Source organism: Carcharodon carcharias, chromosome 15, assembly GCF_017639515.1.
Source record: "Carcharodon carcharias isolate sCarCar2 chromosome 15, sCarCar2.pri, whole genome shotgun sequence".
In the NCBI taxonomy this organism is placed as follows: domain Eukaryota; kingdom Metazoa; phylum Chordata; class Chondrichthyes; order Lamniformes; family Lamnidae; genus Carcharodon; species Carcharodon carcharias.
This window is the reverse complement of record NC_054481.1, coordinates 76,592,717-76,619,001: the sequence shown is the minus strand read 5'-3', so window position 1 is coordinate 76,619,001 and position 26,285 is coordinate 76,592,717.

Below are 26,285 nucleotides of genomic sequence, written 5' to 3'. Positions count from 1 at the left end.
AGAGTGGAGTGACATATTGAAAGGTGATTGGATTGACAGTGTGATAGCAAGTTGGAGTGACAGAGGGATAGGAGAGTTGTGTGACAGAGAGATAGGAGAGTGGAGTGACAGAGCGATAGGAGAGTGGAGTGACATTTTGATTGAAGAGTGGATTGACAGATTGATAGGTGAGGGGATTGACAGATTGGTAGGAGAGTGGAGTAACAGTGCGATAGGAGGTTGATGGGAGATAGTGATAGGAGAGCGGATTGACAGGGAGAAAGGAGCGTGGAGTGACAGAGAGATAGGAGAGTTGAGTGACAGAGCAATAGGAGAGTGGAGTGAGAGAGTGATAGGAGAGTGGAGTGAGAGAGTGATGGGAGAGTGGAGTGAGAGCGATAGGAGAGTGGAGTGATAGAGCAATAGGAGAGTGGAGTGACAGACCGATAGGACAGTGGAGTGACAGAGCGATAGGAGAGTGGAGTGACAGAGTGATAAATTAAAGGAGTGACAGTGGAGTGTATTGACAGGAGAGTGGAATGACATAATGATAGGAGAGTGGAGTGACGTAATGATAGGACAGTGGAGTGACAGAATGATAGTAGCGTGTAATAACGGAATGATAGGAGAGTGGTGTGACAGAATGATAGGAGAGTGGACTGGCGGAACGATAGGAGAGTAAATTGACAGTGTGATAGGAGAGTGCATTGACAGTGATAGGACAGTGCTGTCACAGAGTGTTTGGAGAGTGGGGTGACAGAGTGATAGGAGAGTGGAGAGTTAGAGTGATAGGAGAGAGTAGTGATAGACTTATAGTAGGGTGGAGTGACAGAATGATAGGAGAGTGGAGTGACAGAGCGACAGGAGCATGGATTTACAAAACAATATGAGGTTGGAGTGACAGGGTGATAGGAGAGTGGAGTGACAGAGTGATTGGAGAGTGGAGTGATAGAGAGATACGATTGTGGAGTGACATAGTGATAAGGGAGTTGAGTGACAGAGCGATAGGAGAGTGGAGTGACAGAGTGTTAGGAGAGTGGAGTGAGAGAGCTATAGGGAGTGGAGTGACAGATTCATGGGAGAGTGGATTGACAGTGTGATAGGAGAGTGGAGTGACACAGTGGTAGGAGATTGGAGTGTCAGAGTAATAGTAGAATGGAATGATGGAGTGATAGGAGAGCGGAATAACGGAGTGACAAAAGAGCAGAATGAGAGATGGATAAAAGAGTGGCGTGACAGTGTGATAGGAGGCCAGGATGACAGAATGATAGTACAGTGGTGTCACTGATAGTACAGCTAGGAGATTTGAGTGACAGAGCGATAGGAGAGTGGAGTGAGAGAGTGATAGGAGAGTGGAGTGAGAGACTGAGAGGAGAGCGGAGTGACATAGTGATAGGTCCTGGAGTGACAGAATGATAGGAGAGTTGGGTGACAGAGTGATATGAGAGTGCAGTGACATAGTGATAGGACAGTGGAGTGACTGAGCGATAGGAGAGTGGAGTGATGTAGCGATGGGAGGGTGGAGAGTCAGAGCAATAGGAACGTGGAGTGAGAGAGCCATAGGAGCTGGGAGTGACAGAGTGATAGGAGAGTGGAGTGACTGAGCGATAGGAGAGTGGAGTGACAGATTGATAGAAGAGTGGAGTGACATATTGAATGGAGAGTGGTTTGAAAATGCGATAGGAGGTTGGAGTGACAGAGTGATAGGAGAGTTGAGTGACAGAGAGATAGGAGTGTTGACTGACAGAGCGATAGGACAGTGGAGTTGAGAGAGCGATAGGAGAGTGGAGTGACATTTTGATTGAAGAGTGAATTGACAGATTGATAGGAGAGGGCATTGTCAGATTGATAGGAGAGTGGAGGAACAGTGCGATAGGAGGTTGGAGGGATAGTGTGATAGGAGAGTGGAGTGACAGGGAGATAGGAGAGTGAAGTGACAGAGAGATAGGAGAGTTGAGTGACAGAGAGATAAAAAGAGTTGAGTGAGTGAGTGATAGGAGAGTGGAGTGAGAGCAATAGGAGAGTGGAGTGACAGAAAGATAGGAGAGTGGAGTGATACAGGGATAAATGAAAGGAGTGACAGAGTGACAGTGGAGTGGATTGACAGGAGAGTGGAGTGACAGAATGATAGGAGAGTGGAGTGACAGATTGGTAGTAGAGTGGAGTAACATATTGAAAGGTGATTGGATTGACAGAGGGATAGGAGAGTTGAGTGACAGAGAGATAGCAGAGTGGAGTGAGAGAAAGATAGGAGACTGGAGTGACATTTTGATTGAAGAGTGGATTGACAGATTGATAGGAGAGTGGAGTAACAGTGCGATAGGAGGTTGGAGGGAGAGAGAGATAGGAGAGCGGAGTGACAGGGAGATAGGAGATTGGAGTGACAGAGAGCTAGGAGATTTGAGTGTCAGAGCGATAGGAGAGTGGAGTGAGAGAGTGATAGGATCGTGGAGTGAGAGAGTGATAGGGAGTGGAGTGAGAGCATGATAGGAGAGTGGAGTGATAGAGGGATAAATGAAAGCAGTGACAGAGTGACAGTGGAGTGTATTGACAGGAGAGTGGAATGACATAATGATAGGAGAGTGGAGTGACGTAATGATAGGACAGTGGAGTGACAGAATGATAGTAGCGTGTAATAACAGAATGATAGGAGAGTGGTGTGACAGAATGATAGGAAAGTGGACTGGCGGAATGATAGGAGAGTGGAGTGACAGAGTGATAGGAGAGTGGAGAGTTAGAGTGATAGGAGAGAGTGGTGATAGAGTTATAGGAGTGTGGAGTGACAGATTGATAGGAGAGTGGAGAGACATAATATTAGGAGAATGGAGTGACAGAGCGACAGGAGCGTGGATTTACAGAACGATATGAGGTTGGAGTGACAGAGTGATAGGAGAGTGGAGTGATAGAGAGATAAGAGTGTGGAGTGACATAGTGATAGGAAGAGTGGAGTGAGAGAGCGATAGGAGAGTGCAGTGATAGAGAGATAGGAGAGTGGATTGACAGTGTGATAGGAGAGTGCAGTGAGAGAGTGATAGGAGAGTGGAGTGAGAGCGATAGGAGAGTGGAGTGATAGAGCGATAGGAGAGTGGAGAGACAGAGCGATAGGAGAGTGGAGTGACAGAGAGATAGGAGTGTTGTATGACAGAGAGATAGGAGAGTTGAGTGACAGAGAGATAGGAGAGTTGAGTGAGTGAGTGATAGGAGAGTGGAGTGACAGATTCATAGGAGAGTGGATTGACAGTGTGATAGGAGAGTGGAGTGACACAGTGGTAGGAGATTGGAGTGTCAGAGTAATAGTAGAGTGGAATGATGGAGTGATAGGAGAGCGGAATAAAGGAGTGACAAAAGAGCAGAATGAGAGATGGATAAAAGAGTTGCGTGACAGTGTGATAGGAGGCCAGAAAGACAGAATGATAGTACAGTGGTGTGACAGAGTGTTAGCAGATTGGACTGACAGATTGCTAGGTGAGTGGAGTGACAGAGTGCTAGGTGAGTGGAGTGACAGAGTGCTAGGTGAGTGGAGTGACAGAGTGCTAGGTGAGTGGAGTGACAGAGTGCTAGGGGAGTGGAGTGACAGAGTGATAGGTGAGTGGAGTGACAGTCTGACAGGAGAGTGGAATGACAGAGTGATAGGAGAGTTGATTGACTCTGTTAAAAGAGTGTGGATTGACAGAGTGAAGGAGAGTGGAGTGAGAGAGTGAGAGGAGAGTGGAGTGACATAGTGATAGGACCTGGAGTGACAGAATGATAGGAGAGTTGGGTGACAGAGTGATATGAGAGTGCAGTGACATAGTGATAGGACAGTGGAGTGACTGAGCGATAGGAGAGTGCAGTGATGTAGCGATGCGCGGGTGCAGTGACAGAGTGATAGGAACGTGGAGTGACTGAGCAATAGGAGAGTGGAGTGACAGATTGATAGAAGAGTGGAGTGACATATTGAAAGGAGAGTGGTTTGAAAATGCGATAGGAGGTTGGAGTGACAGAGTGATAGGAGAGTTGAGTGACAGAGAGATAGGAGAGTGGACAGACAGAGCAATAGGACAGTGGAGTGAGAGAGCGATAGGAGAGTGGAGTGACATTTTGATTGAAAAGTGAATTGACAGATTGATAGGAGAGTGCAATGTCAGATTGATAGGAGAGTGGAGGAACAGTGCGATAGGAGGTTGGATGGAGAGAGAGATAGGAGAGTGGAGTGACAGGGAGATAGGAGATTGGAGTGACAGAGAGATAAGAGAGTTGAGAGACAGAGCAATAGGAGAGTGGAGTGAGAGAGTGATAGGAGAGTTGAGTGAGAGAGTGATAGGAGAGTGGAGTGAGACTGATAGGAGAGTGGAGTGATAGAGCGATAGGAGAGTGGAAGGACAGAGCGATAGGGGAGTGGAGTGACAGAGAGATAGGAGAGTTGTTTGACAGAGAGATAGGAGAGTTGAGTGACAGAGAGATAGGAGAGTTGAGTGAGTGAGTGATATGAGAGTGGAGTGAGAGCGATAGGAAAGTGGAGTGACAGATGGTAGGTGAGTGTAGTGACAGAGTGAGAAATGAAAGGAGTGACAGAGTGACAGTGGAGTGGCTTGACAGGAGAGTGGAGTGATAAAATGATAGGAAAGTGGAGTGACAGAGCGATAGGAGAGTGGAGTGACATTTTGATTGAAGAGTGGATTGACAGATTGATAGGTGAGGGGATTGACAGATTGGTAGGAGAGTGGAGTAACAGTGCGATAGGAGGTTGGAGGGAGAGAGTGATAGGAGAGCGGATTGACAGGGAGAAAGGAGAGTGGAGTGACAGAGAGATAGGAGAGTTGAGTGACAGAGCAATTGGAGAGTGGAGTGAGAGAGTGATAGGAGAGTTGAGTGAGAGAGTGATAGGAGAGTGGAGTGAGAGCAATAGGAGAGTGGAGTGATAGAGCGATAGGAGAGTGGAGTGACAGAGCGATAGGAGAGTGGAGTGACAGAGCGATAGGAGAGTGGAGTGACAGTGATAAATTAAAGGAGTGACAGTGGAGTGTATTGACAGGAGATTGGAATGACATAATGATAGGAGAGTGGAGTGATGTAATGATAGGACAGTGGAGTGACAGAATGATAGTAGCGTGTAATAACGGAATGATAGTAGAGTGGTGTGACAGAATGATAGGAAAGTGGACTGGCGGAATGATAGGAGAGTAAATTGACAGTGTGATAGGAGACTGCATTGACAGTGATAGGACAGTGCTTTCACAGTGTGTTAGGTGAGTGGAGTGACAGAGTGATAGGAGAGTGGAGTGTTAGAGTGATAGGAGAGAGTAGTGATAGAGTTATAGGAGAGTGGAGTGACAGAGAGATAGGAGAGTGGAGAGACTGAATATTAGGAGAGTGGAGTGACAGAGCGACAGGAGCGTGGATTTACAGAACGATATGAGGTTGGAGTGACAGGGTGATAGGAGAGTGGAGTGACAGAGTGATAGGAGAGTGGAGTGATAAAGAGATACGAGTGTGGATTGACATAGTGATAAGGGAGTTGAGTAACAGAGCGATAGGTGTGTGGAGTGATATAGTGATAGGAGAGTGGAGTGAGAGAGCGATAGGAGAGTGCAGTGAGAGATTGATAGGAGCGTGGAGTGAGAGAGTGATAGGAGAGTTGAGTGAGAGCATGATAGGAGAGTGGAGTGACAGATTCATAGGAGAGTGGATTGACAGTATGATAGGAGAGTGGAGTGACACAGTGGTAGGAGATTGGAGTGTCAGAGTAATAGTAGAGTGGAATGATGGAGTGATAGGAGAGCGGAATAACGGAGTGACAAAAGAGCAGAATGAGAGATGGATAAGAGAGTTGCGTGACAGTGTGATAGGAGGCCAGAATGACAGAATGACAGTGGTGTGACAGAGTGGTGGCAGAGTGGACTGACAGATTGCTAGGTGAGTGGAGTGACAGAGTGCTAGGTGAGTGGAGTGACAGAGTGCTAGGTGAGTGGAGTGACAGAGTGCTAGGGGAGTGGAGTGACAGAGTGATAGGTGAGTGGAGTGACAGTCTGACAGGAGAGTGGAGTGACAGATTGATAGGAGAGTTGATTGACTCTGTAAAAAGAGTGTGGATTGACAGAGTGAAAGAGTTTGGTGTGAGAGAGTGAGAGGAGAGTGGAATGACATAGTGATAGGACCTGGAGTGACAGAATGATAGGAGAGTTGGGTGACAGAGTGATATGACAGTGCAGTGACATAGAGATAGGACAGTGGAGTGACTGAGCGATAGGAGTGTGCAGTGATGTAGCGATGCGCGGGTGGAGAGACAGAGTTATAGGAACGTGGAGTGACTGAGCGATAGGAGAGTGGAGTGACAGATTGATAGAAGAGTGGAGTGACATATTGAAAGGAGAGTGGTTTGAAAATGCGATAGGAGGTTGGAGTGACAGAGTGATAGGAGAGTTGAGTGACAGAGAGATAGGAGAGTGGACTGACAGAGCAATAGGACAGTGGAATGAGAGAGCGATAGGAGAGTGGCGTGACAGATTGGTAGTCGAGTGGAGTGACATATTGAAAGGTGATTGGATTGACAGTGTGATAGCAAGTTGGAGTGACAGAAGGATAGGAGAGTTGTGTGAGAGAGAGATAGGATAGTGGAGTGACAGAGCGATAGGAGAGTGGAGTGACATTTTGATTGAAGAGTGGATTGACAGATTGATAGGTGAGGGGATTGACAGATTGGTAGGAGAGTGGAGTAACAGTGCGATAGGAGTTTGAAGGGAGAGAGTGATAGGAGAGCGGATTGACAGGGAGATAGGAGAGTGGAGTGACAGAGAGATAGGAGAGTTGAGTGACAGAGCAATAGGAGAGTGGAGTGAGAGAGTGATAGGAGAGTGGAGTGAGAGAGTGATAGGAGAGTGGAGTGAGAGAGTGAGGGAGAGTGGAGTGAGAGCAATAGGAGAGTGGAGTGATAGAGCGATAGGAGAGTGGAGTGACAGAGTGATAAATTAAAGGAGTGACAGTGGAGTGTATTGACAGGAGAGTGGAATCACAGAATGATAGGAGAGTGGAGTGACGTAATGATAGGACAGTGGAGTGACAGAATGATAGTAGCGTGTAATAACGGAATGATAGGAGAGTGGTGTGACAGAATGATAGGAGAGTGGACTGGCAGAATGATAGGAGAGTAAATTGACAGTGTGATAGCAGAGTGCATTGACAGTGATAGGACAGTGCTGTCACAGAGTGTTTGGAGAGTGGGGTGACAGAGTGATAGGAGAGTGGAGTGTTAGAGTGATAGGAGAGAGTAGTGATAGACTTATAGTAGGGAGGAGTGACAGAGTGATAGGAGAGTGGAAAGACAGAGTATTAGGAGAGTGGAGTGACAGAGCGACAGGAGCGCGGATGTACAAAATGATATGAGGTTGGAGTGACAGGGTGATAGGAGAGTGGAGTGACAGAGTGATAGGAGAGTGGAGTGATAGAGAGATACGATTGTGGAGTGACATAGTGATAAGGGAGTTGAGTGACAGAGCGATAGGAGAGTGGAGTGACAGAGTGATAGGAGAGTGGAGTGAGAGAGCGATAGGGAGTGGAGTGACAGATTCATAGGAGAGTGGATTGACAGTGTGATAGGAGAGTGGAGTGACACAGTGGTAGGAGACTGGAGTGTCAGAGTAATAGTAGAATGGAATGATGGAGTGATAGGAGAGCGGAATAACGGAGTGACAAAAGAGCAGAATGAGAGATGGATAAAAGAGTTGCGTGACAGTGTGATAGGAGGCCAGAATGACAGAATGATAGTACAGTGGTGTAACAGAGTGTTAGCAGAGTGGACTGACAGATCGCTAGGTGAGTGGAGTGACAGAGTGCTAGGTGAGTGGAGTGACAGAGTGCTAGGGGAGTGGAGTGACAGAGTGATAGGTGATTGGAGTGACAGTCTGACAGGAGAGTGGAGTGACAGAGTGATAGGAGAGTTGATTGACTCTGTTAAAAGAGTGTGGATTGACAGAGTGATAGGAGAGTGGAGTGAGAGTGAGAGGAGAGTGGAGAGACATAGTGATAGGAACTGGAGTGACAGAATGATAGGAGAGTTGGGTGACAGAGTGATATGAGAGTGCAGTGACATAGTGATAGGACAGTGGAGTGACTGAGCAATAGGAGAGTGCAGTGATGTAGCGATGCGCGGGTGCAGTGACAGAGTGATAGGAACGTGGAGTGACTGAGCGATAGGAGAGTGGAGTGACAGATTGATAGAAGAGTGGAGTGACATATTGAAAGGAGAGTGATTTGAAAATGCGATAGGAGGTTGGAGTGACAGAGTGATAGGAGAGTTGAGTGACAGAGAGATAGGAGAGTGGACTGATAGAGCGATAGGACAGTGGAGTGAGAGAGCGATAGGAGAGTGGAGTGACATTTTGATTGAAAAGTAATTGACAGATTTTGAAGGAGAGTGCATTGTCAGATTGATAGGAGAGTGGAGGAACAGTGCGATAGGAGTTTGGAGGGAGAGAGTGATAGGAGAGTGGAGTGACAGGGAGATATGAGAGTGGAGTGACAGAGAGATAGGAGTGTTGAGTGACAGAGAGATAGGAGAGTTGAGTGAGTGAGTGATAGGAGAGTGGAGTGAGAGCAATAGGAGAGTGGAGTGACAGAGAGATAGGAGAGTGGAGTGATAGAGGGATAAATGAAAGGAGTGACAGAGTGACAGTGGAGTGGATTGACAGGAGAGTGGAGTGACAGAATGATAGGAGAGTGGAGTGACAGATTGGTAGTAGAGTGGAGTGACATATTGAAAGGTGATTGGATTGACAGTGTGATAGCAGGTTGGAGTGACAGAGGGATAGGAGAGTTGAGTGACAGAGATATAGCAGAGTGGAGTGACAGAACCTTAGGAGAGTGGAGTGACATTTTGATTGAAGAATGGATTGACAGATTGATAGGAGAGTGGATTGACAGATTGATAGGAGAGTGGAGTAACAGTGCGATAGGAGGTTGGAGGGAGAGAGCGATAGGAGAGTGGAGTGACAGGGAGATAGGAGAATGGAGTGACAGAGAGATAGGAGAGTTGAGTGACAGAGCAATAGGAGAGTGGAGTGACAGTGTGATAGGAGAGTGGAGTGACACAGTGGTAGGAGATTGGAGTGTCAGAGTAATAGTAGAATGGAATGATGGAGTGATAGGAGAGCGGAATAACGGAGTGACAAAAGAGCAGAATGAGAGATGGATAAAAGAGTTGCGTGACAGTGTGATAGGAGGCCAGAATGACAGAATGATAGAACAGTGGTGTGACAGAGTGTTAGCAGAATGGACTGACAGATTGCTAGGTGAGTGGAGTGACAGAGTGCTAGGTGAGTGGAGTGACAGAGTGCTAGGTGAGTGGAGTGACAGAGTGCTAGGGGAGTGGAGTGACAGAGTGATAGGTGAGTGGAGTGACAGTCTGACAGGAGAGTGGAGTGACAGAGTGAGAGGAGAGTTGATTGACTCTGTTAAAGAAGTTTGGATTGACAGAGTGATAGGAGAGTGGAGTGAGAGAGTGAGAGGAGAGCGGAGTGACATAGTGATAGGTCCTGGAGTGACAGAATGATAGGAGAGTTGGGTGACAGAGTGATATGAGAGTGCAGTGACATAGTGATAGGACAGTGGAGTGACTGAGCGATAGGAGAGTGGAGTGATGTAGCGATGGGAGGGTGGAGAGACAGAGCAATAGGAACGTGGAGTGTGAGAGCAATAGGAGCTGGGAGTGACAGACTGATAGGAGAGTGGAGCGACTGAGCGATAGGAGAGTGGAGTGACAGATTGATAGAAGAGTGGAGTGACATATTGAAAGGAGAGTGGTTTGAAAATGCGATAGGAGGTTGGATTGACAGAGTGATAGGAGAGTTGAGTGACAGAGAGATAGGAGTGTTGACTGACAGAGCGATAGGACAGTGGAATTGAGAGAGCGATAGGAGAGTGGAGTGACATTTTGATTGAACAGTGAATTGACAGATTGATAGGAGAGGGCATTGTCAGATTGATAGGAGAGTGGAGGAACAGTGCGATAGGAGGTTGGAGGGAGAGTGTGATAGGAGAGTGGAGTGACAGGGAGATAGGAGAGTGGAGTGACAGAGAGATAGGAGAGTTGAGTGACAGAGGGATAACAGAGTTGAGTGAGTGAGTGATAGGAGAGTGGAGTGAGAGTGATAGGAGAGTGGAGTGACAGAAAGATAGGAGAGCGGAGTGATAGAGGGATAAATGAAAGGAGTAACAGAGTGACAGTGGAGTGGATTGACAGGAGAGTGGAGTGACAGAATGATAGGAGAGTGGAGTGACAGATTGGTAGTAGAGTGGAGTGACATATTGAAAGGTGATTGGATTGACAGTGTGATAGCAGGTTGGAGTGACAGAGGGATAGGAGAGTTGAGTGACAGAGAGATAGCAGAGTGGAGTGAGAGAAAGATAGGAGACTGGAGTGACATTTTGATTGAAGAGTGGATTGACAGATTGATAGGAGAGTGGATTGACAGATTGATAGGAGAGTGGAGTAACAGTGCGATAGGAGGTTGGAGGGAGAGAGAGATAGGAGAGCGGAGTGACAGGGAGATAGGAGATTGGAGTGACAGAGAGCTAGGAGATTTGAGTGACAGAGCGATAGGAGAGTGGAGTGAGAGAGTGATAGGAGAGTGGAGTGAGAGAGTGATAGGGAGTGGAGTGAGAGAGTGATAGGAGTGTGGAGTGAGAGAGCGATAGGAGAGTGGAGTGAGAGCATGATAGGAGAGTGGAGTGATAGAGGGATAAATGAAAGCAGTGACAGAGTGACAGTGGAGTGTATTAACAGGAGAGTGGAATGACATAATGATAGGAGAGTGGAGTGTCGTAATGATAGGACAGTGGAGTGACAGAATGATAGTAGCGTGTAATAATAGAATGATAGGAGAGTGGTGTGACAGAATGATAGGAAAGTGGACTGGCGGAATGATAGGAGAGTGCATTGACAGTGATAGGACAGTGCTTTCACAGTGTGTTAGGATAGTGGAGTGACAGAGTGATAGGAGAGTGGAGAGTTAGAGTGATAGGAGAGAGTAGTGATACAGTTATAGGAGTGTGGAGTGACAGATTGATAGGAGAGTGGAGAGACATAATATTAGGAGAATGGAGTGACAGAGCGACAGGAGCGTGGATTTACAGAACGATATGAGGTTGGAGTGACAGAGTGATAGGAGAGTGGAGTGATAGAGAGATAAGAGTGTGGAGTGACATAGTGATAGGAAGAGTGGAGTGAGAGAGCGATCGGAGAGTGCAGTGATAGAGAGGTAGGAGAGTGGATTGACAGTGTGATAGGAGAGTGCAGTGAGAGAGTGATAGGAGAGTGGAGTGAGAGCGATAGGAGAGTGGAGTGATAGAGCGATAGGAGATTGGAGAGACAGAGCGATAGGAGAGTGGAGTGACAGAGAGATAGGAGTGTTGTTTGACAGAGAGATAGGAGAGTTGAGTGACAGAGAGATAGGAGAGTTGAGTGAGTGAGTGATAGGAGAGTGGAGTGACAGATTCATAGGAGAGTGGATTGACAGTGTGATAGGAGAGTGGAGTGCCACAGTGGTAGGAGATTGGAGTGTCAGAGTAATAGTAGAGTGGAATGATGGAGTGATAGGAGAGCGGAATAAAGGAGTGACAAAAGAGCAGAATGAGAGATGGATAAAAGAGTTGCGTGACAGTGTGATAGGAGGCCAGAAAGACAGAATGATAGTACAGTGGTGTGACAGAGTGTTAGCAGATTGGACTGACAGATTGCTAGGTGAGTGGAGTGACAGAGTGCTAGGTGAGTGGAGTGACAGAGTGCTAGGTGAGTGGAGTGACAGAGTGCTAGGTGCGTGGAGTGACAGAGTGCTAGGGGAGTGGAGTGACAGAGTGATAGGTGAGTGGAGTGACAGCCTGACATGAGAGTGGAATGACAGAGTGATAGGAGAGTTGATTGACTCTGTTAAAAGAGTGTGGATTGACAGAATGAAGGAGAGTGGAGTGACAGAGTGATATGAGAGTGCAGTGACATAGTGATAGGACAGTGGAGTGACTGAGCGATAGGAGAGTGCAGTGATGTAGCGATGCGCGTGTGGAGTGACAGAGTGATAGGAACGTGGAGTGACTGAGCGATAGGAGAGTGGAGTGACAGATTGATAGAAGAGTGGAGTGACATATTGAAAGGAGAGTGGTTTGAAAATGCGATAGGAGGTTGGAGTGACAGAGTGATAGGAGAGTTGAGTGACAGAGAGATAGGAGAGTGGACTGACAGAGCGATAGGACAGTGGAGTGAGAGAGCGATAGGAGAGTGGAGTGACATTTTGATTGAAAAGTAATTGACAGATTTTGAAGGAGAGTGCATTGTCAGATTGATAGGAGAGTGGAGGAACAGTGCGATAGGAGTTTGGAGGGAGAGAGTGATAGGAGAGTGGAGTGACAGGGAGATATGAGAGTGGAGTGACAGAGAGATAGGAGAGTTGAGTGACAGAGAGATAGGAGAGTTGAGTGAGTGAGTGATAGGAGAGTGGAGTGAGAGCAATAGGAGAGTGGAGTGACAGAGAGATAGGAGAGTGGAGTGATAGAGGGATAAATGAAAGGAGTGACAGAGTGACAGTGGAGTGGATTGACAGGAGAGTGGAGTGACAGAATGATAGGAGAGTGGAGTGACAGATTGGTAGTAGAGTGGAGTGACATATTGAAAGGTGATTGGATTGACAGTGTGATAGCAGGTTGGAGTGACAGAGGGATAGGAGAGTTGAGTGACAGAGATATAGCAGAGTGGAGTGACAGAACCTTAGGAGAGTGGAGTGACATTTTGATTGAAGAATGGATTGACAGATTGATAGGAGAGTGGATTGACAGATTGATAGGAGAGTGGAGTAACAGTGCGATAGGAGGTTGGAGGGAGAGAGCGATAGGAGAGTGGAGTGACAGGGAGATAGGAGAATGGAGTGACAGAGAGATAGGAGAGTTGAGTGACAGAGCAATAGGAGAGTGGAGTGACAGTGTGATAGGAGAGTGGAGTGACACAGTGGTAGGAGATTGGAGTGTCAGAGTAATAGTAGAATGGAATGATGAAGTGATAGGAGAGCGGAATAACGGAGTGACAAAAGAGCAGAATGAGAGATGGATAAAAGAGTTGCGTGACAGTGTGATAGGAGGCCAGAATGACAGAATGATAGAACAGTGGTGTGACAGAGTGTTAGCAGAGTGGACTGACAGATTGCTAGGTGAGTGGAGTGACAGAGTGCTAGGTGAGTGGAGTGACAGAGTGCTAGGTGAGTGGAGTGACAGAGTGCTAGGGGAGTGGAGTGACAGAGTGATAGGTGAGTGGAGTGACAGTCTGACAGGAGAGTGGAGTGACAGAGTGAGAGGAGAGTTGATTGACTCTGTTAAAGAAGTTTGGATTGACAGAGTGATAGGAGAGTGGAGTGAGAGAGTGAGAGGAGAGCGGAGTGACATAGTGATAGGTCCTGGAGTGACAGAATGATAGGAGAGTTGGGTGACAGAGTGATATGAGAGTGCAGTGACATAGTGATAGGACAGTGGAGTGACTGAGCGATAGGAGAGTGGAGTGATGTAGCGATAGGAGGGTGGAGAGACAGAGTAATAGGAACGTGGAGTGTGAGAGCAATAGGAGCTGGGAGTGACAGACTGATAGGAGAGTGGAGCGACTGAGCGATAGGAGAGTGGAGTGACAGATTGATAGAAGAGTGGAGTGACATATTGAAAGGAGAGTGGTTTGAAAATGCGATAGGAGGTTGGATTGACAGAGTGATAGGAGAGTTGAGTGACAGAGAGATAGGAGTGTTGACTGACAGAGCGATAGGACAGTGGAATTGAGAGAGCGATAGGAGAGTGGAGTGACATTTTGATTGAAAAGTGAATTGACAGATTGATAGGAGAGGGCATTGTCAGATTGATAGGAGAGTGGAGGAACAGTGCGATAGGAGGTTGGAGGGAGAGTGTGATAGGAGAGTGGAGTGACAGGGAGATAGGAGAGTGGAGTGACAGAGAGATAGGAGAGTTGAGTGACAGAGGGATAACAGAGTTGAGTGAGTGAGTGATAGGAGAGTGGAGTGAGAGTGATAGGAGAGTGGAGTGACAGAAAGATAGGAGAGCGGAGTGATAGAGGGATAAATGAAAGGAGTAACAGAGTGACAGTGGAGTGGATTGACAGGAGAGTGGAGTGACAGAATGATAGGAGAGTGGAGTGACAGATTGGTAGTAGAGTGGAGTGACATATTGAAAGGTGATTGGATTGACAGTGTTATAGCAGGTTGGAGTGACAGAGGGATAGGAGAGTTGAGTGACAGAGAGATAGCAGAGTGGAGTGAGAGAAAGATAGGAGACTGGAGTGACATTTTGATTGAAGAGTGGATTGACAGATTGATAGGAGAGTGGATTGACAGATTGATAGGAGAGTGGAGTAACAGTGCGATAGGAGGTTGGAGGGAGAGAGAGATAGGAGAGCGGAGTGACAGGGAGATAGGAGATTGGAGTGACAGAGAGCTAGGAGATTTGAGTGACAGAGCGATAGGAGAGTGGAGTGAGAGAGTGATAGGAGAGTGGAGTGAGAGAGTGATAGGGAGTGGAGTGAGAGAGTGATAGGAGTGTGGAGTGAGAGAGCGATAGGAGAGTGGAGTGAGAGCATGATAGGAGAGTGGAGTGATAGAGGGATAAATGAAAGCAGTGACAGAGTGACAGTGGAGTGTATTAACAGGAGAGTGGAATGACATAATGATAGGAGAGTGGAGTGACGTAATGATAGGACAGTGGAGTGACAGAATGATAGTAGCGTGTAATAACAGAATGATAGGAGAGTGGTGTGACAGAATGATAGGAAAGTGGACTGGCGGAATGATAGGAGAGTGCTTTGACAGTGATAGGACAGTGCTTTCACAGTGTGTTAGGATAGTGGAGTGACAGAGTGATAGGAGAGTGGAGAGTTAGAGTGATAGGAGAGAGTAGTGATACAGTTATAGGAGTGTGGAGTGACAGATTGATAGGAGAGTGGAGAGACATAATATTAGGAGAATGGAGTGACAGAGCGACAGGAGCGTGGATTTACAGAACGATATGAGGTTGGAGTGACAGAGTGATAGGAGAGTGGAGTGATAGAGAGATAAGAGTGTAGAGTGACATAGTAATAGGAAGAGTGGAGTGAGAGAGCGATCGGAGAGTGCAGTGATAGAGAGGTAGGAGAGTGGATTGACAGTGTGATAGGAGAGTGCAGTGAGAGAGTGATAGGAGAGTGGAGTGAGAGCGATAGGAGAGTGGAGTGATAGAGCGATAGGAGAGTGGAGAGACAGAGCGATAGGAGAGTGGAGTGACAGAGAGATAGGAGTGTTGTTTGACAGAGAGATAGGAGAGTGGAGTGACAGAGTGATAGGAGAGTGGAGTGACAGATTCATAGGAGAGTGGATTGACAGTGTGATAGGAGAGTGGAGTGCCACAGTGGTAGGAGATTGGAGTGTCAGAGTAATAGTAGAGTGGAATGATGGAGTGATAGGAGAGCGGAATAAAGGAGTGACAAAAGAGCAGAATGAGAGATGGATAAAAGAGTTGCGTGACAGTGTGATAGGAGGCCAGAAAGACAGAATGATAGTACAGTGGTGTGACAGAGTGTTAGCAGATTGGACTGACAGATTGCTAGGTGAGTGGAGTGACAGAGTGCTAGGTGAGTGGAGTGACAGAGTGCTAGGTGAGTGGAGTGACAGAGTGCTAGGTGAGTGGAGTGACAGAGTGCTAGGGGAGTGGAGTGACAGAGTGATAGGTGAGTGGAGTGACAGTCTGACATGAGAGTGGAATGACAGAGTGATAGGAGAGTTGATTGACTCTGTTAAAAGAGTGTGGATTGACAGAATGGAGGAGAGTGGAGTGACAGAGTGATATGACAGTGCAGTGACATAGTGATAGGACAGTGGAGTGACTGAGCGATAGGAGAGTGCAGTGATGTAGCGATGCACGTGTGGAGTGACAGAGTGATAGGAACGTGGAGTGACTGAGCGATAGGAGAGTGGAGTGACAGATTGATAGAAGAGTGGAGTGACATATTGAAAGGAGAGTGGTTTGAAAATGCGATAGGAGGTTGGAGTGACAGAGTGATAGGAGAGTTGAGTGACAGAGAGATAGGAGAGTGGACTGACAGAGCGATAGGACAGTGGAGTGAGAGAGCGATAGGAGAGTGGAGTGACATTTTGATTGAAAAGTAATTGGCAGATTTTGAAGGAGAGTGCATTGTCAGATTGATAGGAGAGTGGAGGAACAGTGCGATAGGAGTTTGGAGGGAGAGAGTGATAGGAGAGTGGAGTGACAGGGAGATATGAGAGTGGAGTGACAGAGAGATAGGAGAGTTGAGTGACAGAGAGATAGGAGAGTTAAGTGAGTGAGTGATAGGAGAGTGGAGTGAGAGCAATAGGAGAGTGGAGTGACAGAGAGATAGGAGAGTGGAGTGATAGAGGGATAAATGAAAGGAGTGACAGAGTGACAGTGGAGTGGATTGACAGGAGAGTGGAGTGACAGAATGATAGGAGAGTGGAGTGACAGATTGGTAGTAGAGTGGAGTGACATATTGAAAGGTGATTGGATTGACAGTGTGATAGCAGGTTGGAGTGACAGAGGGATAGGAGAGTTGAGTGACAGAGATATAGCAGAGTGGAGTGACAGAACCTTAGGAGAGTGGAGTGACATTTTGATTGAAGAATGGATTGACAGATTGATAGGAGAGTGGATTGACAGATTGATAGGAGAGTGGAGTAACAGTGCGATAGGAGGTTGGAGGGAGAGAGCGATAGGAGAGTGGAGTGACAGGGAGATAGGAGAATGGAGTGACAGAGAGATAGGAGAGTTGAGTGACAGAGCAATAGGAGAGTGGAGTGACAGTGTGATAGGAGAGTGGAGTGACACAGTGGTAGGAGATTGGAGTGTCAGAGTAATAGTAGAATGGAATGATGGAGTGATAGGAGAGCGGAATAACGGAGTGACAAAAGAGCAGAATGAGAGATGGATAAAAGAGTTGCGTGACAGTGTGATAGGAGGCCAGAATGACAGAATGATAGAACAGTGGTGTGACAGAGTGTTAGCAGAGTGGACTGACAGATTGCTAGGTGAGTGGAGTGACAGAGTGCTAGGTGAGTGGAGTGACAGAGTGCTAGGTGAGTGGAGTGACAGAGTGCTAGGGGAGTGGAGTGACAGAGTGATAGGTGAGTGGAGTGACAGTCTGACAGGAGAGTGGAGTGACAGAGTGAGAGGAGAGTTGATTGACTCTGTTAAAGAAGTTTGGATTGACAGAGTGATAGGAGAGTGGAGTGAGAGAGTGAGAGGAGAGCGGAGTGACATAGTGATAGGTCCTGGAGTGACAGAATGATAGGAGAGTTGGGTGACAGAGTGATATGAGAGTGCAGTGACATAGTGATAGGACAGTGGAGTGACTGAGCGATAGGAGAGTGGAGTGATGTAGCGATGGGAGGGTGGAGAGACAGAGCAATAGGAACGTGGAGTGTGAGAGCAATAGGAGCTGGGAGTGACAGACTGATAGGAGAGTGGAGCGACTGAGCGATAGGAGAGTGGAGTGACAGATTGATAGAAGAGTGGAGTGACATATTGAAAGGAGAGTGGTTTGAAAATGCGATAGGAGGTTGGATTGACAGAGTGATAGGAGAGTTGAGTGACAGAGAGATAGGAGTGTTGACTGACAGAGCGATAGGACAGTGGAATTGAGAGAGCGATAGGAGAGTGGAGTGACATTTTGATTGAACAGTGAATTGACAGATTGATAGGAGAGGGCATTGTCAGATTGATAGGAGAGTGGAGGAACAGTGCGATAGGAGGTTGGAGGGAGAGTGTGATAGGAGAGTGGAGTGACAGGGAGATAGGAGAGTGGAGTGACAGAGAGATAGGAGAGTTGAGTGACAGAGGGATAACAGAGTTGAGTGAGTGAGTGATAGGAGAGTGGAGTGAGAGTGATAGGAGAGTGGAGTGACAGAAAGATAGGAGAGCGGAGTGATAGAGGGATAAATGAAAGGAGTAACAGAGTGACAGTGGAGTGGATTGACAGGAGAGTGGAGTGACAGAATGATAGGAGAGTGGAGTGACAGATTGGTAGTAGAGTGGAGTGACATATTGAAAGGTGATTGGATTGACAGTGTGATAGCAGGTTGGAGTGACAGAGGGATAGGAGAGTTGAGTGACAGAGAGATAGCAGAGTGGAGTGAGAGAAAGATAGGAGACTGGAGTGACATTTTGATTGAAGAGTGGATTGACAGATTGATAGGAGAGTGGATTGACAGATTGATAGGAGAGTGGAGTAACAGTGCGATAGGAGGTTGGAGGGAGAGAGAGATAGGAGAGCGGAGTGACAGGGAGATAGGAGATTGGAGTGACAGAGAGCTTGGAGATTTGAGTGACAGAGCGATAGGAGAGTGGAGTGAGAGAGTGATAGGAGAGTGGAGTGAGAGAGTGATAGGGAGTGGAGTGAGAGAGTGATAGGAGTGTGGAGTGAGAGAGCGATAGGAGAGTGGAGTGAGAGCATGATAGGAGAGTGGAGTGATAGAGGGATAAATGAAAGCAGTGACAGAGTGACAGTGGAGTGTATTAACAGGAGAGTGGAATGACATAATGATAGGAGAGTGGAGTGACGTAATGATAGGACAGTGGAGTGACAGAATGATAGTAGCGTGTAATAACAGAATGATAGGAGAGTGGTGTGACAGAATGATAGGAAAGTGGACTGGCGGAATGATAGGAGAGTGCATTGACAGTGATAGGACAGTGCTTTCACAGTGTGTTAGGATAGTGGAGTGACAGAGTGATAGGAGAGTGGAGAGTTAGAGTGATAGGAGAGAGTAGTGATACAGTTATAGGAGTGTGGAGTGACAGATTGATAGGAGAGTGGAGAGACATAATATTAGGAGAATGGAGTGACAGAGCGACAGGAGCGTGGATTTACAGAACGATATGAGGTTGGAGTGACAGAGTGATAGGAGAGTGGAGTGATAGAGAGATAAGAGTGTGGAGTGACATAGTGATAGGAAGAGTGGAGTGAGAGAGCGATCGGAGAGTGCAGTGATAGAGAGGTAGGAGAGTGGATTGACAGTGTGATAGGAGAGTGCAGTGAGAGAGTGATAGGAGAGTGGAGTGAGAGCGATAGGAGAGTGGAGTGATAGAGCGATAGGAGAGCGGAGAGACAGAGCGATAGGAGAGTGGAGTGACAGAGAGATAGGAGTGTTGTTTGACAGAGAGATAGGAGAGTTGAGTGACAGAGAGATAGGAGAGTTGAGTGAGTGAGTGATAGGAGAGTGGAGTGACAGATTCATAGGAGAGTGGATTGACAGTGTGATAGGAGAGTGGAGTGCCACAGTGGTAGGAGATTGGAGTGTCAGAGTAATAGTAGAGTGGAATGATGGAGTGATAGGAGAGCGGAATAAAAGAGTGACAAAAGAGCAGAATGAGAGATGGATAAAAGAGTTGCGTGACAGTGTGATAGGAGGCCAGAAAGACAGAATGATAGTACAGTGGTGTGACAGAGTGTTAGCAGATTGGACTGACAGATTGCTAGGTGAGTGGAGTGACAGAGTGCTAGGTGAGTGGAGTGACAGAGTGCTAGGTGAGTGGAGTGACAGAGTGCTAGGTGAGTGGAGTGACAGAGTGCTAGGTGAGTGGAGTGACAGAGTGCTAGGGGAGTGGAGTGACAGAGTGATAGGTGAGTGGAGTGACAGTCTGACATGAGAGTGGAATGATAGAGTGATAGGAGAGTTGATTGACTCTGTTAAAAGAGTGTGGATTGACAGAATGAAGGAGAGTGGAGTGACAGAGTGATATGACAGTGCAGTGACATAGTGATAGGACAGTGGAGTGACTGAGCGATAGGAGAGTGCAGTGATGTAGCGATGCGCGTGTGGAGTGACAGAGTGATAGGAACGTGGAGTGACTGAGCGATAGGAGAGTGGAGTGACAGATTGATAGAAGAGTGGAGTGACATATTGAAAGGAGAGTGGTTTGAAAATGCGATAGGAGGTTGGAGTGACAGAGTGATAGGAGAGTTGAGTGACAGAGAGATAGGAGAGTGGACTGACAGAGCAATAGGACAGTGGAGTGAGAGAGCGATAGGACAGTGGAGTGACATTTTGATTGAAAAGTGAATTGACAGATTGATAGGTGAGTTCAATGTCAGATTGATAGGAGAGTGGAGGAACAGTGCGATAGGAGGTTGGATGGAGAGAGTGATAGGAGAGTGGAGTGACAGGGAGATACGAGAGTGGAATGACAGAGAGATAGGAGAGTTGAGAGACAGAGCATTAGGAGAGTGGAGTGAGTGAGTGATAGGAGAGTGGAGTGAGAGCAATAGGAGAGTGGAGTGACAGAGAGATAGGAGAGTGGAGTGATAGAGGGATAAATGAAAGGAGTGACAGAGTGACAGTGGAGTGGATTGACAGGAGAGTGGAGTGACAGAATGATAGGAGAGTGGAGTGACAGATTGGTAGTAGAGTGGAGTGACATATTGAAAGGTGATAGGAGAGTTGAGTGAGAGAGTGATAGGAGAGTTGAGTGAGAGAGTGATAGGAGAGTGGAGTGAGAGCGCTAGGAGAGTGGAGTGATAGAGAGATAGGAGAGTTGTTTGACAGAGAGATAGGAGAGTTGAGTGAGTGAGTGATATGAGAGTGGAGTGAGAGCGATAGGAAAGTGGAGTGACAGAGAGGTAGGTGAGTGTAGTGACAGAGTGAGAAATGAAAGGAGTGACAGAGTGACATTGGAGTGGATTGACAGGAGAGTGGAGTGACAGAATGATAGGAGAGTGGAGTGACAGATTGGTAGTAGAGTGGAGTGACATATTGAAAGGTGATTGGATTGACAGTGTGATAGCAAGTTGGAGTGACAGAGGAATAGGAGAGTTGTGTGACAGAGAGATAGGAGAGTGGAGTGAAAGAGCGATAGGAGAGTGGAGTGACATTTTGATTGAAGAGTGGATTGACAGATTGATAGGTGAGGGGATTGACAGATTGGTAGGAGAGTGGAGTAACAGTGCGATAGGAGGTTGGAGGGAGAGAGCGATAGGAGAGCGGATTGACAGGGAGAAAGGAGAGTGGAGTGACAGAGAGATAGGAGAGTTGAGTGACAGAGCAATTGGAGAGTGGAGTGAGAGAGTGATAGGAGAGTGGAGTGAGAGAGTGATAGGAGAGTGGAGTGAGAGCGATAGGAGAGTGGAGTGATAGAGCGATAGGAGAGTGGAGTGACAGAGCGATAGGAGAGTGGAGTGACAGAGCGACAGGAGCGTGCATTTACAGAACGATATGAGGTTGGTTTGACAGGGTGATAGGAGAGTGGAGTGACAGAGTGGTAGGAGAGTGGAGTGATAAAGAGATACGAGTGTGCAGTGACATAGTGATAAGGGAGTTGAATAACAGAGCGATAGGAGTGTGGAGTGATATAGTGATAGGAGAGTGGAGTGAGAGAGCGATAGGAGAGTGCAGTGAGAGAGTGATAGGAGCGTTGAGTGAGAGAGTGATAGGAGAGTTGAGTGAGAGAATGATAGGAGAGTGGAGTGACAGATTCATAGGAGAGTGGATTGACAGTATGATAGGAGAGTGGAGTGACACAGTGGTAGGAGATTGGAGTGTCAGAGTAATAGTAGAGTGGAATGATGGAGTGATAGGAGAGCGGAATAAAGGAGTGACAAAAGAGCAGAATGAGAGATGGATAAAAGAGTTGCGTGACAGTGTGATAGGAGGCCAGAAAGACAGAATGATAGTACAGTGGTGTGACAGAGTGTTAGCAGATTGGACTGACAGATTGCTAGGTGAGTGGAGTGACAGAGTGCTAGGTGAGTGGAGTGACAGAGTGCTAGGTGAGTGGAGTGACAGAGTGCTAGGTGAGTGGAGTGACAGAGTGCTAGGTGAGTGGAGTGACAGAGTGCTAGGTGAGTGGAGTGACAGAATGCTAGGTGAGTGGATTGACAGAGTGCTAGGGGAGTGGAGTGACAGAGTGATAGGTGAGTGGAGTGACAGTCTGACATGAGAGTGGAATGACAGAGTGATAGGAGAGTTGATTGACTCTGTTAAAAGAGTGTGGATTGACAGAATGAAGGAGAGTGGAGTGACAGAGTGATATGACAGTGCAGTGACATAGTGATAGGACAGTGGAGTGACTGAGCGATAGGAGTGTGCAGTGATGTAGCGATGCGCGTGTGGAGTGACAGAGTGATAGGAACGTGGAGTGACTGAGCGATAGGAGAGTGGAGTGACAGATTGATAGAAGAGTGGAGTGACATATTGAAAGGAGAGTGGTTTGAAAATGCGATAGGAGGTTGGAGTGACAGAGTGATAGGAGAGTTGAGTGACAGAGAGATAGGAGAGTGGACTGACAGAGCAATAGGACAGTGGAGTGAGAGAGCTATAGGACAGTGGAGTGACATTTTGATTGAAAAGTGAATTGACAGATTGATAGGAGAGTTCAATGTCAGATTGATAGGAGAGTGGAGGAACAGTGTGATAGGAGGTTGGATGGAGAGAGTGATAGGAGAGTGGAGTGACAGGGAGATACGAGAGTGGAGTGACAGAGAGATAGGAGAGTTGAGAGACAGAGCAATAGGAGAGTGGAGTGAGAGAGTGATAGGATCGTTGAGTGAGAGAGTGATAGGAGAGTTGAGTGAGAGAATGATAGGAGAGTGGAGTGACAGATTCATAGGAGAGGGGATTGACAGTATGATAGGAGAGTGGAGTGACACAGTGGTAGGAGATTGGAGTGTCAGAGTAATAGTAGAGTGGAATGATGGAGTGATAGGAGAGCGGAATAACGGAGTGACAAAAGAGCAGAATGAGAGATGGATAAGAGAGTTGCGTGACAGTGTGATAGGAGGCCAGAATGACAGAATGATAGTACAGTGGTGTGACGGAGTGTTAGCAGAGTGGACTGACAGATTGCTAGGTGAGTGGAGTGACAGTGTGCTAGGTGAGTGGAGTGACAGAGTGCTAGGTGAGTGGAGTGACAGAGTGCTAGGTGAGTGGAGTGACAGAGTGCTAGGGGAGTGGAGTGACAGAGTGATAGGTGAGTGGAGTGACAGTCTGACAGGAGAGTGGAGTGACAGAGTGATAGGAGAGTTGATTGACTCTGTTAAAAGAGTGTCGATTGACAGAGTGAAGGAGAGTGGAGTGAGAGAGTGAGAGGAGAGTGGAATGACATAGTGATAGGACCTGGAGTGACAGAATGATAGGAGAGTTGGGTGACAGAGTGATATGACAGTGCAGTGACATAGAGATAGGACAGTGGAGTGACTGAGCGATAGGAGTGTGCAGTGATGTAGCGATGCGCGGGTGGAGTGACAGAGTTATAGGAACGTGGAGTGACTGAGCGATAGGAGAGTGGAGTGACAGATTGATAGAAGAGTGGAGTGACATATTGAAAGGAGAGTGGTTTGAAAATGCGATAGGAGGTTGGAGTGACAGACTGATAGGAGAGTTGAGTGACAGAGAGATAGGAGAGTGGACTGACAGAGCAATAGGACAGTGGAGTGAGAGAGCGATAGGAGAGTGGAGTGACATTTTGATTGAAAAGTGAATTGACAGATTGATAGGAGAGTGCAATGTCAGATTGATAGGAGAGTGGAGGAACAGTGCGATAGGAGGTTGGAGGGAGAGAGTGATAGGAGAGTGGAGTGACAGGGAGATAGGAGATTGGAGTGACAGAGAGATAGGAGAGTTGAGTGACAGAGCAATACGAGAGTGCAGTGAGAGAGTGTTAGGCGTGTTGAGTGAGAGAGTGATAGGAGAGTGGAATGAGAGCGATAGGAGAGTGGAGTGATAGAGCGATAGGAGAGTGGAGTGACAGAGAGATAGGAGAGTTGTTTGAAAGAGAGATAGGAGAGTTGAGTGACAGAGAGATAGGAGAGTTGAGTGAGTGAGTGATATGAGAGTGGAGTGAGAGCGATAGGAGAGTGGAGTGACAGAGAGGTAGGTGAGTGTAGTGACAGAGTTAGAAATGAAAGGAGTGACAGAGTGACAGTGGAGTGGATTGACAGGAGAGTGGTGTGACAGAATGATAGGAGAGTGGAGTGACAGATTGGTAGTAGAGTGGAGTGACATATTGAAAGGTGATTGGATTGACAGTGTGATAGCAAGTTGAAGTGACAGAGGGATAGGAGAGTTGTGTGACAGAGAGATAGGAGAGTGGAGTGACAGAGCGATAGGAGAGTGGAGTGACATTGTGATTGAAGAGTGGATTGACAGATTGATAGGTGAGGGGATTGACAGATTGGTAGGAGAGTGGAGTAACAGTGCGATAGGAGGTTGGAGGGAGAGAGTGATAGGAGAGCGGATTGACAGGGAGATAGGAGAGTGGAGTGACAGAGAGATAGGAGAGTTGAGTGACAGAGCAATTGGAGAGTGGAGTGAGAGAGTGATACGAGAGTGGAGTGAGAGAGTGATAGCAGAGTGGAGTGAGAGCGATAGGAGAGTGGAGTGATAGAGCGATAGGAGAGTGGAGTGACAGAGCGATAGGAGAGTGGAGTGACAGAGCGATAGGAGAGTGGAGTGACAGTGATAAATTAAAGGAGCGACAGTGGAGTGTTTTGACAGGAGAGCGGAATGACATAATGATAGGAGAGTGGAGTGATGTAATGATAGGACAGTGGAGAGACAGAATGATAGTTGCGTGTAATAACGGAATGATAGGAGAGTGGTGTGACAGAATGATAGGAAAGTGGACTGGCGGAATGATAGGAGAGTAAATTGACAGTGTGATTGCATTGACAGTGATAGGACAGTGCTTTCACAGTGTGTTAGGAGAATGGAGTGACAGAGTGATAGGAGAGTGGAGTGTTAGAGTGATAGGAGAGAGTAGTGATAGAGTTATAGGAGAGTGGAGTGAAAGAGTAATAGGAGAGTGGAGAGACAGAATATTAGGAGAGTGGAGTGACAGAGCGACAGGAGCGTGGATTTACAGAACGATATGAGGTTGGAGTGAAAGGGTGATAGGAGAGTGGAGTGACAGAGTGATAGGAGAGTGGAGTGATAAAGAGATACGAGTGTGGAGTGACATAGTGATAAGGGAGTTGAGTAACAGAGCGATAGAAGAGTAGAGTGACATAGTGATAGGAGATTGGAGTGAGAGAGCGATAGGAGAGTGCAGTGAGAGAGTGATAGGAGCATGGAGTGAGAGAGTGATAGGAGAGTTGGGTGAGAGCATGATAGGAGAGTGGAGTGACAGATTCATAGGGGAGTGGATTGACAGTATGATAGGTGAGGGGATTGACAGATTGGTAGGAGAGTGGAGTAACAGTGCGATTGGAGGTTGGAGGGAGAGAGTGATAGGAGAGCGGATTGACAGGGAGATAGGAGAGTGGAGTGACAGAGAGATAGGAGAGTTGAGTGACAGAGCAATTGGAGAGTGGAGTGAGAGAGTGATACGAGAGTGGAGTGAGAGAGTGATAGGAGAGTGGAGTGACAGTGATAAATTAAAGGAGTGACAGTGGAGTGTATTGACAGGAGAGTGGAATGACATAATAATAGGAGAGCGGAGTGACGTAATGATAGGACAGTGGAGTGACAGAATGATAGTAGCGTGTAATAACGGAATGATAGGAGAGTGGTGTGACAGAATGATAGGAAAGTGGACTGGCGGAATGATAGGAGAGTAAATTGACAGTGTGATAGGAGATTGCATTGACAGTGATAGGACAGTGCTTTCACAGTGTGTTAGGAGAGTGGAGTGACAGAGTGATAGGAGAGAGTAGTGATAGAGTTATAAGAGAGTGGAGTGAAAGAGTAATAGGAGAGTGGAGAGACAGAATATTAGGAGAGTGGAGTGACAGAGCGACAGGAGCGTGGATTTACAGAACGATATGAGGTTGGAGTGACAGGGTGATAGGAGAGTGGAGTGACAGAGTGATAGGAGAGTGGAGTGATAAAGAGATACGAGTGTGGAGTGACATAGTGATAAGGGAGTTGAGTAACAGAGCGATAGGAGAGTGGAGTGACATCGTGATAGGAGAGTGGAGTGAGAGAGCGATAGGAGAATGCAGTGAGAGAGTGATAGGAGCGTGGAGTGACAGAGTGATAGGAGAGTTGATTGACTCTGTTAAAGGAGAGTGGATTGACAGAGTGATAGGAGAGTGGAGTGAGAGAGTGAGAGGAGATTGGAGTGACATAGTGATAGGACCTGGAGTGACAGAATGATAGGAGAGTTGCGTGACAGAGTGATATGAGAGTGCAGTGACATAGTGATAGGACAGTGGAGTGACTGAGCGATAGGAGAGTGCAGTGATGTAGCGATGCGCGGGTGGAGTGACAGAGTGATAGGAACGTGGAGTGACTGAGCGATAGGAGAGTGGAGTGACAGATTGATAGAAGAGTGGAGTGACATATTGAAAGGAG